Raw genomic sequence first — 15,849 nt, forward strand, 5'->3', positions numbered from 1 at the left:
CAGTTGAGTTTTTTCCTTTTCCTCCTTTCACCTTTACCAAAAAGCCACGACCCAATGATTTCCCTGCTCTTTAACCCACACCGTGCCTGAGGATGGGCTGTGTTTCCAAGTGAGCCTATGGCCTGAGCTGCCCGAGCCAGATTTGGCTCCCCTGCCCTGCCCATCCTGTTCGTCCCGGTGTGCACTCTTTGGTTATGCAGATACAACTGCCCAGAACCTGCACAGCCACAGATGCTATAAATGGACACACAGTGATCCTGCCAAAGATTTTATTTTCATTCTAGCCAAGCTGTGTGCTTAAATCTTCTCCTTACGTGAATTCCAAATGGATACAACACTCTATGAGAAGAACATTTCTAAATGTTCTAAACTCCAAAGAGTTCTAAACATACTGACCCTTCCATTTGTATGTGGCCTTTCAATAAAAACAGCTGGGTATTATTATTACTAGTATTATTATTATTATTATTATTATTATTATTATTATTATTATTATTATTATTATTATTATTATTATTATTATTACTACCAGCAGCAGCACAGAGGTGCAGCATGGGGAGGCTGTGCTGGCCCAGGCTGCTTCTGCCCCAGCTCTGGGTCCCTGCCCGGGCAGGAGGGTCTGTGCACAACTCTGCAGCACAGCCAGTGTCACACGTGGGTGAGCAGCCCCAGGGCTCATAAATACCAGCCTCCCGTGCCTTTTGGGTTATTCTATAACTTCATGCACACTGGTGGCTTGGCATGAAGCAGATGCCAAGCTGAGTGTGCAGAGCACACGTGTGCTGAGCAGTGGGACGGTCACACGTGGCCCAGGTGCCTGGTGTGTCTGTTTACACATCCTACCAGCATGGAAAACTAATCCCAAGGAAAGCAAACACTCCAGTCTCACATTCCTGGTACTGTGGAGAGGGATGGTTACTCTGGTTGTTATTGCTAGAAGAATCTCTCTTTTGATGTCCTCTGAAAGTGTGTCCTTGGAACCCCAGCAGCCAAGTGACGTCAGGTCCAGTTGCAGGCTGCTCAGGAATTGCTGTGGCAGATCCCTGAGCCTCAAACAGGAGGCGTGGATACTCGCTACTGAAAGGCAGAGCTGCAGCTTTCCCCCAAACCACAGTGTTTCCAATACCCTCACACATCTCCAGGCCCTGTGCTATTTAGAAGCAGTACTTGCCATGGCTGCAAGCAGCAGCCACAGCGTATTTGCCATCACATACGAGTGGCTGAATATAACACCTGATGGCAAATGGCAACACACTGGGTGGTTATGGCCTGGGATAAACCCAGGAGACAAATAAACCTCATGCATGAATAAACAAACAACTACATAAAAGAGTTTCTGAGTGCCCACAGCCTATTTTGAAATGGACATTTCTGTGTGTAACTGATGAATTTGCAGAGAGGATGACTCAGACTTCAGGGCCCCTATGAGCCATGGCTGAGCACCCCAGCCATGCTCCCCGTGCTGCTGGGCTCACTGCAGGGACACAGATGGGCAAAGAGCAGAGCAGGGCAGGGGCTTGGCCCGAACCCCAGGAGCTGTGCCAGGCACCAGGAGGATCCCCTGGATCCCTCCAGCAGCCATCTCTCCATGGGAAACAAAGCCCAGCCTGTGCAGTGGGCTGCGCACTCGTGTGATAAGCACAAAACTTATCCCACCAGGCCAAACGAGAGATGTCACAGCCTGCTCTTGACCTCTGCATGCTGGAATACGAGTACTGGGAATGGTGGCCTGTCCCCCACCTTTCACAAGTGGAGAAGGAGCGAGCTCAAGTGTCAGCGTGTGGTTTCTCCCTGGGCTGCACCCCTGGAGCTGCACAGAATGCAGCTCCTCCTGGATGGCTTTACAGCACTGCAATACAGGCGGTGCTCACAAGCAGCCAAGGATTTAACCATAAATCTCCTCTGATTTCACTTGCTCAGCTTTCAGACCCTGTCACAGCTATTTATAGTTTCCATACTGAGTTCCTGGACAGATGAAACCTCAAATCTCATGAAAAAAACCAAGCAGGGGCAAAATAAAAGGACACAGAATATTTAAAAAAATCCTTGAATTCTCGAGCTGCCTCATCCAGATGCAGAACAAGCACAGGCTCATTCCTATCAGCCTGGCACTCACCCTGCCTGGTCAGCAAACTGTCCTTTCCTCTCCCCATTCACACATGGGTTGCCACCTCCTGTTTGTCCTTTGAATTCCCTTTGTCTGTTGCAGCGCAGCCATGAGTCACCCAAAGCACACAGGGTGCTGTGAGACAGCCCCAGATAAGAACACCACCAAACAAATAATGGGCTCCCTATTCCAGCACAGCCTGCTCCACGTGTGAGGGTCAATCCTGGGGACCCCAGCTGGAGGCAGCAGTGTGGCCCCTGTGGGAGAGCTGCTGTGATGGCCCGAGACCCCCAGGCAGCCCAGCCAGAGCCCTGCCCTCAGGGTGGGAGTGGGAGCCTGGGATCCGCTGCTTGAGGAGGGAAAGTGGGATCCGCTGCTTGGATTCTTTCAAAGGAAAACTTTGCATTATTAATGCATAGAAATGTCTCTTTTTTTCTTCTCCAATTCCTTTTCTTAAGCCTAAGACCTGTGCTTCCCAGGGATGACAGGGAACATAGCACAGCCAGCAATGCACTAGTGGCCAGGAACATATTGCCCATCAGATTCAGATCCAGCAGAGATCCGCTCTCAGATGTGGTCCTCACCTTCATGAAACTTCTCCTCTACTGACTCAAAGAGCTAAAGAGAGTAACACTTTCCCCCTTGGAAACTTCCTGGCCAAGATTCCCAGGGCTGAGTCCCAAGCAGGAGCAGGGACCCTGGTAGATAATGTGTTCTTGGCTAGAGCTTTATGGAGCATTTAGCTCAGGTGCCTCATCCCTGACCTTCCTGTCACACACACACAGCTGATGCTTTTCTGTTTGCCATGAACACCCTGTTTGTGAACACCGTTCCCTTTCCAGATGGGCTGTGTCTCTGCTGAGCTGCGTTTGCTCTGTGGTGCCATTGCCTGTTTGGACACAAACTGCCAGGGTTCCTCCCCATGCAGGTCCCACAGCCCCATGGCACCCGCAGGCCACCTGCCCCACAGCTGGGGGCTCTGCTGCAGACTCTGGGGTGCAGCTCCCACCCAGCCTGAGGCAAGAGCCCATCCCTGCTCCACGGGCACCACTGCGCTGCCTCCAGCCCCCAGCCCCTCCTCTGCCCTTCTCATTGCCGCTCAGGGCAGCAGGACTTGTCTGTGCAATGCATGAAGAGGTTAAGGCTGATGGGAGAAGAACTCTGCTCCCTCTGGGTGAGGCTTGATTGCTCTGGGAGGGGTCAGGGCCCAGATCCCAGAGCTGCACCTGGTGTGACTCAGCGGCGACTCCGTGGCTGCGCAGACTGGCTGGCATAGCCCCACATGTCACCAGTGGGGTTTAAAGCCTGGAGATGTCCTGGGGTGCCACCAACAGTGCTCAGAGGGGCTCAGACTGACAGAACACAAGAAGAGTCCCTGGGAGCCAGCTACCCAGGTGTTGGTGGACATGTGATGGATGGACAGCCACAGCTGCTCAAACCCCACTCATTCCACTTCTCCAGGCTGAAAACCAAGGCCACTATCAGGAAACCCATCCCTGCTGGCAAAGCCAGATTACACTGGAGCAAGTGGATTTCCAGTCATGGCACATCAGGAAGGATGTCCTGCTAGCAGCTTATGCACCTCTCATCAGCCTGGCTGTCAGCACGTCCCACCTCATTACTGCTGGAGCAGTACTCAGGTGGGCAGGACTGAGAGAGATTTTCTTTTCCCTTTCTAAAGACTCCTGTGCCTGCAGCACCTGCCATCACTGACTCCATCACAGACCGTGTTCATGTGGGGATTGTGGGGCATTCCTGCTGGAGCTGCCCAAGTTGGTCCGGGACAGCTGCACTGCACCCCTGCACTGCTGGGTGTGGCACAACCCTCCTGGCCAGAAAACTCCCCAGAAAACACGACCAGGTCACAAAACAGATCCTGTGTGTGCTTCAGCTCAAACACTGCTTGATTCACAGCCCCCAAACCCCGGCCAGCTGCAATCAGCCTGTCCAGCGAGTGGCAAACAGGGCAAAAGAAACAGAAGCACAAGCAAGGCCGGGAATCGTTTGCTCAAGGTTAGGAGGTTTCCTGGTTAGGACCTCGGAAAGTTTTGGGCCCAAGGTGGAGCTCCCAGCTGGCCTGGAGCGCGGCCAGCCAGCAGCCTCGTTTGCTAATTGCCGATATACGCAGGTGTGTACTGTCCGTGTTCCCGGCCAGGGAGAGTCAGCAGCCCAGCCCCTGTGCTGGCCCTGCCGGGCTGCTGCCTGCGGAGCCTGCGGGTCACCGAGAGAGAGCCTGGTACCGGCACTGGCACGAGCATGGGCACCGGCACGGGCACCGGCATGGGCACTGGTACCGGGCATGGGCACTGGCACGGGCACCGGCATGGGCACTGGCACCGGGCATAGGCACTGGCACCGGCACAGGCACGGGCATGGGCACAGGCACGGGCACACCGGCACCGGCACAGGCATGGGCATGGGCACGGGCATGGGCACTGTCACGGGCACTGGCATGGGCACAGGCACTGGCACCAGCACAGGCACTGGCACGGGCATGGGCACGGGCACTGGCACCAGCACAGGCACGAGCACCGACATTGGCACTGGCATGGGCACGGGCAGGGCCCAGCAGCCCCCTGTGTGCCCAGCAGCCTCCAGCAGTTCGTTGCTGCTCGCCCTTCACCGAAGGGCCTGCTCTCCCTCGGCCCGTGATTGATGGCGCTCCATCCCGCTGCTGCCCGTGTCTCCCCGCCGGTTCAGCGGGGTTTCCCGCTGGCTGCCCGCCGCAGAGCTGCCCCGGAGGAGCCCAGCACGGGCTGCACGTGGAGCAGCAGCTCGCTGCTGTCATTTACCGTGCTCCCCGAGCAACAGCATCTAAATTTAGTTCTGCGCCGCATTCGCATTCCCTCTCCGAGGGAGCGTCAGGTTTCCATGGCCGGGCACAGGCTGCCGGTGGTGCAGCTCGCTCGCAGCCTGCCCGCGGTGCCCTGACGCCCTGCAGCAGTGCCCTGTGCTCGGGCAGGTCCCACCAGGACCATGTTCCCCGGGAAGGGGCTCCTGGCCACATCCGTCAGACTCACAAAAAGGTCCAAGCATCGAGGGGAGCCCAGCTCAGCACCCCGCGGGACCCCTTGCCCTCCCTGCACTCAGAGGAGCTCCAGCAAATGCAGGCAAGGATTTCTGCTGCACAGCTCCTTTCTGTGCTGCCTGAGTCCCCTCTGAACGCGTCATGAGGGAACCAGCACTGCCAGTGCTCAGAATTCCAATATCTCACTGCATTCTTCCCCTCAGTCCTGGCGCCCACAACCACCCAGCTAAAACCTGTGTCTCAAGGAGACATTCACTTCCCATCTCCATGTCTGAGAAGGGAGAGAGACGAGTCCATCAAAGGGAAACTTCAAGGGCGTATAAAACCCATCATTTGGTCTCCTCCCTGGAGAAGCACGCACTCTTTCCCCGGCTGCCCTCCAGCCTCTCTCCCTCCACCTACCAGGATCTCCTCTGGGGTGAGATCCAACCCAGTGCTGCTGGGCTTCGCCAGGACAGGGGCTGTGCTGCCTCTGCAGCTGGACCTGGCCACAACACTCTGATAGAAACAGCTGCAGACATTGCAACTAATTATTGCCAGTACATGGATTGGGTTAACCAGGCCTGGAATTGAAAGGCCAAAACAAAATGTCTGAAATGCCCAATTTCTACAGCATAACTAGATTTCTAGTTCATTTCTTGCCTTTCAGTCAGAGACCCAAGTCACTGGAACAACAGGCTCCCTGTGTTTGTCTGGCTTTTCAGTTCTGCTGCAAACAAATGTTTATTGACCTAAGTGGCACTTCCTCTCCAGGACATCAGGAATGTGACGGCTTGCTGTTGTATTTTGAAGCAATTCAGGGCAAGGAGGATATGTTACCAGTGTAGACATTAATATTTGCAATACTGCAGAGTTGCTTTCAATGTCTGAGGGACAAGGGAGTTTCTAAGAGATCCCGTCTGATCCCTCCTGGCAGTGTGTTTGTGCTGAAGATGTGATGTGACACGGCCCCTGTGAGATGTGACACAGCCCCGAATCTGCTGTGGGCTGTCGGAAAGAGCTGAGGCCCTGAGCTGAGCTCACCCTGAATGCTGCGCTGGGCACAGAGGGATGGCTGGGACCGGTGCTGGCAGCGGGGACAGCAACGCTCCTGCCAGCCCCAGCAGCGGATGGGAGCAGTAAGAACACATTTTCTAGACAGGAAAACAGCACAATTGGTCAGGGATGTGTCACGCATGACCTCACTTCTCTTTGTGGCCGGATTCTGCAGCCCGGGCTGCACCTTCAGTTCCGTCAGCCCCAGCCCTTCCCCCTCTGCTGGCACCGGGGCTGCTGCAGCTCCTGGCCCGGCCCTGTCCCTGTCCCTGATCCTGTCCTTGTCCCTGTCCCCTGTCCCTGCTCCTCTCCCTGTCCCTGCCCTGTCCCTGATCCTGTACTTCTCCCTGTCCCCTGTCCCCTGTCCCTGTCCCTGCTCCTATCCCTGTCCCTGCCCTGTCCCTGCCCTGTCCCTGATCCTGTACTTCTCCCTGTCCCTGTCCCCTGTCCCTATCCCTGCTCCTGTCCCTGTCCCTGCCCTGTCCCTGATCCTGTCCTTGTCCCTGTCCCTGTCCCTGTCCCTACCCAGGAAGTGGCAGGGCTGGTGGCTGCAGCCAGCCCAGGCGGGAGGGACACGACAGGGACAGGGACAGGGACAGGGACAGGGACAGGATCAGGGGCAGGGACAGGGGGGACAGGGAGGGCCAGCTGAGCTGGGCACAGGGCTCGGGCTGTGTCCCCTGCCCAGAGCCCTGCACATTCCACATTCAGCTTCACCAAACCCAGCAGGAATGGCAGTCTGGGTAACTCATTTTGGTGTGAAATGTGTCTGGGTTTCTGTTCCGCAGCAGATGCAAAGTACTTCCAGAAGGAATGGTTACTGCACCCATAAATTCCCAAAGGATGGAGGCCCTGACATCTGGCCACAGCCACGGGAACCCCCACGCAGAAGGCTGCAGGTCCTGTTTTGCAAGGGCAGCACTGGTAAACAGCAGTTTTGTTTGCTGACTTGTAGCAAAGGGAAAAGCCCAAAGCCCTGCACAAAAAATGCTTTTCAAACAGAATGCTGCTCCACACTTCCCAGAGAGACATTGGTGGTTCCTAATAAAGGAAACACTGGTAGAACCCCCAAGAAAGAGCATCCATCACCACTGTGCAGGAGCTGCTCTGAACTGCTGGTCATAATTCAGCCCCAGTACTGTAGTGGAGGGGGTTGGGAACCCATTAATTACAGCTGATAATTAACATCTGCACAGGAAGAAGTTTAACCTTGGAACAAGGATGCATTAAATCGGGGTGCAAAGCTGCCGGTGCAGAGCAGCAGCAGGCCCCTGGCACAGGCAATGAGGCTGGGACCGGGCACAGCAGGGTACAACGTTACAGACCAGGTTTAATTCAGCCGAGCACCAGCTTCCCCCAGGCCCTTCTGCAGCCTGCTCGAAGGAGGGGACACCAGTTTGTGTCTAGGAGCTGCTGGTTTCTCCCCACATCGGGCTGAGGGGCAGGAGCAGCCCCTGCACTGGCACGGGGCTGGGGCAGGGGGGTCCCTGTGCCTCACTGCCCTCCCTGCTGCACCACACAGCCAAATCCAGCTCCTCTGTGCTGGCTCTGCCATGGGAGCCTGACCAGGGCCAGCTGGGCCCACTGCACCACACAGCCAAATCCGGCTCCTCTGTGCTGGCTCTGCCACGGGAGCCTGACCAGAGCCAGCTGGGCCCACTGCACCACACAGCCAAATCCAGCTCCTCTGTGCCAGCTCTGCCATGGGTGCCTGACCAGGGCCAGCTGGGCCCACTGCACCACACAGCCAAATCTGGCTCCTCTGTGCCAGCTCTGCCATGGGAGCCTGACCAGAGCCAGCTGGGCCCACTGCACCACACAGCCAAATCTGGCTCCTCTGTGCTGGCTCTGCCATGGATGCCTGACCAGGGCCAGCTGGGCCCACTGCACCACACAGCCAAATCCAGCTCCTCTGCTCCTCTGTGCCAGCTCTGCCACGGGAGCCTGACCAGGGCCAGCTGGGCCCACTGCACCACACAGCCCAACCTGGCTCCTCTGTGCAGGCTCTGCCTGCCACGAGAGCCTGACCTGAGCCAGCTGGGCCCACTGCACCACACAGCCAAATCTGGCTCCTCTGTGCCAGCTCTGCCATGGGTGCCTGACCAGGGCCAACTGGGCCCACTGCACCACACAGCCAAATCCAGCTCCTCTGTGCCAGCTCTGCCATGGGTGCCTGACCAAGGCCAGCTGGGCCCACTGCACCACACAGCCAAATCCGGCTCCTCTGCTCCTCTGTGCCAGCTCTGCCATGGGTGCCTGACCAGGGCCAGCTGGGCCCACTGCACCACACAGCCAAATCCAGCTCCTCTGTGCCAGCTCTGCCATGGGTGCCTGACCAGGGCCAGCTGGGCCCACTGCACCACACAGCCAAATCCAGCTCCTCTGTGCCAGCTCTGCCATGGGTGCCTGACCAGGGCCAGCTGGGCCCACTGCACCACACAGCCAAATCTGACTCCTTTGTGCCAGCTCTGCCATGGGAGCCTGACCAGGGCCAGCTGGGCTCACTGCACCACACAGCCAAATCCGGCTCCTCTGCTCCTCTGTGCCAGCTCTGCCTGCCACGGGAGCCTGACCAGAGCCAGCTGGGCCCACTGCACCACACAGCCAAATCCAGCTCCTCTGTGCCAGCTCTGCCATGGGTGCCTGACCAGGGCCAGCTGGGCCCACTGCACCACACAGCCAAATCCAGCTCCTCTGTGCCGGCTCTGCCATGGGTGCCTGACCAGGGCCAGCTGGGCCCACTGCACCACACAGCCAAATCTGGCTCCTCTGTGCCGGCTCTGCCACGGGAGCCTGACCAGAGCCAGCTGGGGCCTGCAGAGCAGGGATGGAGCTGGGCCCTGTCCATGCAGCATGCCTTCCCTTGGGAATGTCATGGATTTCAGGTCTCAAACACAACAAACCTGGGCAGCTACAGCTCCATCAAACTCAGAAACTGGCGTTACCAGGCTGTGAGCAGAGGGTGGCAGACACAGGCTGGGGAGTTCCCCTAGAATCCCAGGATCCCTGGGGCTGGAAAGGAGCTCCAACACACCTGTGACCAATGCCCTCGTTGGCACTCAGCCCAGAGCCCTGAGAGCCAGGCCCAGTTACTCCTTGGACACCTCCAGGGATGGGGGCTCCTGCCAAAGCCTGATCCTCTTCCCACCATTTGCACAGGAGGAGTTGCATTTGTGTAGCTCTCACAGCCATTTGTGAGTCACTCCAAGAATGGGTTATACTGAACAAGCTTTTTTTTTTTTTTTTTTTTTTTTTTTAATTGAAAAGATGCTTTCAGAAAGAGGTCATAGACAGAAAGGTGAAACAGATGTTCCCAAAGGCAATTCCTGCCCAGACCCCTACTCCTGTTTCTTGAAATTGCTGCAATTATCATACCAGGAGCTGTTTCATGTGTCAGGGACCATCCCCTGAGGCCGAGCTGGCAGCACAAATCAGCAGCTGACAGCGTCTGGCACCACAGAGAAAAATTACCTGTAATGAACTTTGTTAGTTCAAGCCATGGTGGAAACAACCACTTGGGAAAATGTTGATGAAATTTTTCGTGCACACACACATAAGCCATAATAAAAAGAAGGATAAAAATCATTACAGTAGCAGGAATAATTCCCTGCTGCTCCCCCAGGAAATGCCTCCCACCACGCCAAAGGGTCTGAAAGGTCCTGCAGTTTGACAGCTGCCCACGGGCATTGCCCTGTGGCTGCCAGAGCCTGGCACACAGGGCTCATGTGCCTGGCCAGGGAGCACTCCGGGATTTCAGGTTCATGATCCCATCATGTTTTCCAGGGGGAACATTTCACAGAGAACATATGTGATCTTGCTTCCTCAGACACACACCTTTTGGGGAGACTTTGAAAGAAAACATCAACTCCAGAGAAAATGTGAAAACTACAGAATTCATAGAGTAGAATCTCCTGCAGTGGATGGGATTCAAGGATCATCGAGTCCATCTCCAGGCCCTGCATGGGACACCCCCAAGAATCCCACCCCAAACTCACTTTTGTGCTCCCCCATTACCAACTTCAACATTTAATGTTCCCAGAATAAACCCTGTCCTCCCCAAACCTCTCTCACCAGGGCCATTACCCCAACTACCTGACACCATGGGCTCACAGTGAGTTATTTCCAAATTTAAAACATCCTCACACACTGAAATTCACCATGGATCTGACTGGAGAAAGCAGCCCAGGCTCTGAGCTTTTTGTGTGTTAGGATCCCCTTGGGAGACCAGCATGCACCCACATAATGGCTTTGAACCCCCTCACACTCACACCCTCTCCTGCCAGGGAAGAGACCCAAATCCCAAAATTATCCACTCCAAAGGAGCATTTCTCAGCCTACTCCGTATCAGCAGCCAGTGAGTAATTCACAGTGGCTCTAAGATTAGCTAACGAAGCGCCGTGACTCATCAGCCAAGCCTCAGCGCCGCTGGGAAAATTCAATTTTTCTTTAGCAACAGAGGTTCAACTGTGGAAATTATAAATAATTAGGGTTTGGAGAGGCCGCAGTAACATGAGGATTCCTATCTAAACCTCGCCAATACAGATGTTGGTGCCTGCGTGCCCTTCATGCCCCCTCACTGTGCCCATGGGTCGCTGCCCCAGCAGGGCTCGGTGGCACAGCCGGGCGCTGCCCCGCGGTGCCAGCGCTGGGACCAGCAGAGCCTGATCCCCAGCTGCTCATTAGCTCACACCCAGCAGCAAAGCCACAGCACGCAGAGCCATTACAGCTCCTGCAGCCACGCCGGGCACAAAGTGATGGCGTGGGGGAAGAGTCAGCAGCAGAGTCAAAGCAGGGAGGGTCCCACGCAGCCAGCCGGGAGCCCAGGGGCAGAGCTCCCCTCTGCAGGGAACCTGTGCCCTGGGGCTGGTGCCCTGTGCCATGGGGGCTGCAGGGCTGGCACCCCTCACTGTGCCCTGTGCCATGTGGGGCTGCAGGGCTGGCACCCCTCACTGTGCCCTGTGCCATGGGGGCTGCAGGGCTGGCACCCCTCACTGTGCCCGTGTGGGGCTGCAGGGCTGGCACCTCTCACTGTGCCCTGTGCCCTATGTGGGCTGCAGGGCTGGCACCCCTCACTGATCCCTGTGCCATGGGGGCTGCAGGGCTGGCACCCCTCACTGTGCCCGTGTGGGGCTGCAGGGCTGGCACCCCTCACTGTGCCCTGTGCCATGGGGGCTGCAGGGCTGGCACCCCTCACTGTGTCTGTGGGGCTGCAGGGCTGGCACCCCTCACTGTGCCCTGATCCCTGTGCCCATGTGGGGCTGCAGGGCTGGCACCCCTCACTGTGCCCTGTGTGGGGCTGCAGGGCGGGCACCCCTCACTGTGCCCTGTGCCATGGGGGCTGCAGGGCTGGCACCCCTCACTGTGCCCGTGTGGGCTGCAGGGCTGGCACCTCTCACTGTGCCCTGTGCGCTATGTGGGGCTGCAGGGCTGGCACCCCTCACTGTGCCCGTGTGGGGCTGCAGGGCTGGCACCCCTCACTGTGCCCTGTGCCCATGTGGGGCTGCAGGGCTGGCACCCCTCACTGTGCCCTGTGCCATGGGGGCTGCAGGGCTGGCACCCCTCACTGTGCCCGTGTGGGGCTGCAGGGCTGGCACCCCTCACTGTGCCCTGTGCCATGGGGGCTGCAGGGCTGGCACCCCTCACTGTGCCCTGTGCCATGGGGGCTGCAGGGCTGGCACCCCTCACTCCAGGTCCCACCGGCCCAGGGCTGCCCTGCCCGTCCCCTCTGCTCTCCTCCCCACCAGCCCTGGTGCCCAGCCCAAGCCTGTCCAGCAGGAGAGCCACTCCACCTTCAGCAGCCACCGCACGTGGCCCGAGTGACCGGGTGTCACCATGCCCATGCCAGCTGTGCCAGCAGCAGCAGCACAGCCCCATTCCAGCCCAGGGTGTGCCAGTGTCTCCCCTGCCTCGCCTGGCAAACGAGGGACACTCCTTCACTGAACGGGGGCAAAGGCACACAGGAAGATGCTGCATTCAGGGGGTTTGGCCCCAAAGGTTTCCCTGCTCCAGGCTGGACACTGGGCAATCCCACACAGAGGGACGGGCTCTGCTGGCTGAGCCCTGGCACGGCCGTGCCCCCTCCTCCCCAGCCCGGACCCCTCACCCCTCGGGACCGGGCCTTTGTCCCCGCGCCACCTCCACCCACTGCAGGTGGCCTTCAGCGGCACCAAGGCCTTGCCAAGGAAAAGCAGCCCCTCCCTGCTGGAGCCAGCTCAGCTGCCCTCAGCATTCCTGCTGCAGCCACCTTCTGCTTCCAGCCACGGCGGGCCCCGCTTATCAAAGCCAAATGCTCCACGTTTTGGTGTCTAATGCAAACCAGCTTGCAGTTGATGTGCTTTCCCTAAGAAATCTGCTTTAAAAACAACTTGCCCAACTTTGTGTTTTATGAGATGCGCTTTAGAAAAGAAGGGTTTAGGAGAAAGGAAATATTTTCCATAGACGACAGACGTTTGAGTGGATGAAAGCAAGCTGCCCTTTAATGGTGCCTGTGGAGAGGTGGGCAGCCGTGCCCAGTTCCCCGCGATGCTCGGGGACACATTCCCTGTGTGCAGGCTGTCCCTCCTGTGCAGCCAGAGCCCAGGCCCAGCACAGAGCCATGGACCAGCTGCAGGCACAGCAGGGCTCCCTGGCAGGGCCAGGCAGGGACGGACAGGCTGGCACGAGGGAGCCAGGGCAGCCACAGGCATGGTCAAGGCATGGCCCAGCACCTGGCTCGGAGAAAGGGGTGGGCCAGGGCTCCCACCTGGCTGCTGCTGCTTGAGGTCGATCCCTGGCCTGACAGCAGAGCCATAAATCCTGAGACACAGAGGAAAACACACAGAGGCTGCTTGCAAGTCCTCTGCTACAGGCAGGAATAAAAAAACAGACAGTATATAATTTGAAAATCTAGTAAAATAGGAAAATTCCCACATTCCAGAAGAGCAGGTTTCTCGTTTGCCAGGAGAAAGCTATTTTCACATTTAAAGCTCCATTTCCTCATGAAGTTACGCTTCAACCTCAGGAAGGATTACTGCAGTGAGGCTACAGCCAGGTGAGCAGGACGGATCAATGCAAAACTGCTTCCCAGGATCCCTGGGAAGTGCCCAAAGAGGGAACAGAGAACAGAAATCCTGAAGCTGGAAGAGAGGCAAGAGAAGATTTCGGGAAACATCACAGGTTAAGACAAGCAGGTGCTACCATGGTTTGCCCACCACAACTCCAAAATTTAATCTATGGATTTAGAATATTAGCAAAAAGCCTTATTATGAAAAATCCTGCTAGGTTTGAATAATGGCGAGGGACTTTGGACAAGGGCCTGGAGGGACAGACGAGGGGGAATGGCTTCATAGTGACAGAGGGCAGGGCCAGATGGGACACTGGAAATTCCGCCCTGGCAGGGAGGTGACGCCCTGGCACAGGCTGCCCAGGGAAACTGTGGCTGCCCCATCCCTGGACGTGTTCCAGGCCAAGCTGGATGGGACTTGCAGCAGCCTGGTCTAGACAAGTGTCCCTGCCCGTGGCAGAGGGTGGCACTGATGGCAAGCACAGAGAATGCTGCAGACCACTCGCTATTCCTCAGTGTTACACTCAGGTTTTTAACCCAATCCAGCTTTTAGTCTGACACAGTCAAAGACTGAATTAAGCCATTCCAACCTCACATTATTAAAAGTGATATTTAGAATCTTCCACACTAGGTTTTTTAAACCAGTTAAGAAATGAACCATCACTGTACTCTTGGCTTATGTATTTGCACTTGCTGAGAAATTACTTTCACTTATCTGCACAATGGCCAAGGCAAAGAAGCAATCTGCAATGAGATTCATCCTTTCAGCCTTGCCAACACCTGAGTCATCTTTCCACTGAGGAGCAGTGGGGCAGCTCTGGCAGCCCCCACACAGCCCCACAGCTGGGCTGAGGTTTGGTGCTGTGTAAGGCTGGGGTTTAACCCACCCGTGGCACCGAGCTGCTGAGTCCTAGCAGGATCAGTGTCCCTGCACTCCCCTGCCTCCCAAGCACCATTTTCTGTTACCATGTTTGTACTGGAACTGTCTGGGGCAGATCTTAGTAAAGTGTCAAAAATCCAGTGACTCACCTGCAGCACTGAAATGTCACTCCTCTTTTTTATTCTTTAAGCTGGTGTTAGGACAGACAGACAGACAGACAGACAGCTGTCAGACCAATGGGCATCACAAGGGACACAGGAAAACAAGGACACCTGGCACACACATTTTCAGGGCTCTCTGGAGGAGGGTCCCTGCCCAGCCCTGGCACAAAGGGCAGCAAAGCAGCTCTGGAAGCCCCTGCTGGCACTGGCATTGCCCTCAGCTCTCAGCAGCAGGGCCCAGGGCAGGAACAGCCCATTGTTTGCTCTCCACAGGGCACAGCAATGTCAGGAATGTCACACACCCAGGTGCAGGGACAGCGGGAGCCCTGCCTGGCCACAGCAGCCTGCAGGGGAGGGCAGGGCAGGTTTCTGCCAGGGACACAGGCACTCAGTGCCCCTCAGCCAGCAGGAGCAGAGCCCTGCTGGAGGGCATGGGCTGGCAGTGCCAATCTGTGCCCACCCACGGGGCACGGGGCAAGGCCAGCAGCTCCCAGCAGTGCCAATCTGTGCCCATCCACGGGGCACGGGGCAAGGCCAGTGCCAATCTGTGCCCACCCACGGGGCAGGGGGCAAGGCCAGCAGCTCCCAGCAGTGCCAACCTGTGCCCATCCATGGGGCACGGGGCAAGGCCAGTGCCAATCTGTGCCCATGCACAGGGCACGGGGCAAGGCCAGCAGCTCCCAGCAGTGCCAACCTGTGCCCACCCACGGGGCAAGGCCAGCAGCTCCCAGCAGTGCCAACCTGTGCCCACCCACGGAGCACAGGGTAAGGCCAGCAGCTTCCAGCAGTGCCAATCTGTGCCCATCCACGGGGCATGGGGCAAGGCCAGTGCCAATCTGTGCCCATCCATGGGGCATGGGGCAAGGCCAGTGCCAATCTGTGCCCATCCACGGGGCAAGGCCAGCAGCTCCCACCGTGCTGTGACACAGCTGGCAGGGCTGATCTGCACCAGGGGCTTTACTGCAGACACGGTGGGCAAAAGCTGGACATCCCCTAGACAACTCCCCCCCGGGTACCACCCCAGATTACAGGATGGACACTGGCCCTGAGCAAACCCTCCCAAGCCATCCCATGAGCCAAGCGCAGAGAAAATCCGTGGCCCCACGTGTGAGGCATCACCCAGCTCCCTCACACCCAGCAGAGACTGAAGAGCTGGTCTGAAGAATGCTCCTGCCTGCTCATGGCACCCAAGTGCCATGGGCCGCCTGCTCAGGAACGTGGCCAGCACTCACCTACTGTCCTTGGCATCTCCTTCAGCCTTGGAGCAGCCTTTCCACACGTGTGATGGAGCAGCCCTTCAATGGAGACGGGAGCAGACAAGTGCTGTTCCTGGGAGCAGTGAGGAGTAGGGTCCTGGTTATTCTTGTTTGCCTTTTAAAATTATTTTTAAGTGAACAGAAGGCTGCTTGTACCTCCCTGCAGCTCAGTGCTGTAATGCTACAGCCAAACGCTTGGCAGCACTTTTGGGCAGGAATTTTGTACAGTGCACAACTGTGTGAGCAGAAAACACAAAAACCACCTCACAGCCATCAGGCCAGCCCCAGCTCAAGAAGATGCTAGAAAAAACCTCACAAAGAGCCCCTGAGGCCAGACAGG

The sequence above is a fragment of the Zonotrichia leucophrys genome, chromosome 6 (genome assembly GCF_028769735.1).
Source record: "Zonotrichia leucophrys gambelii isolate GWCS_2022_RI chromosome 6, RI_Zleu_2.0, whole genome shotgun sequence".
Classification (NCBI taxonomy): Eukaryota; Metazoa; Chordata; class Aves; order Passeriformes; family Passerellidae; genus Zonotrichia; species Zonotrichia leucophrys.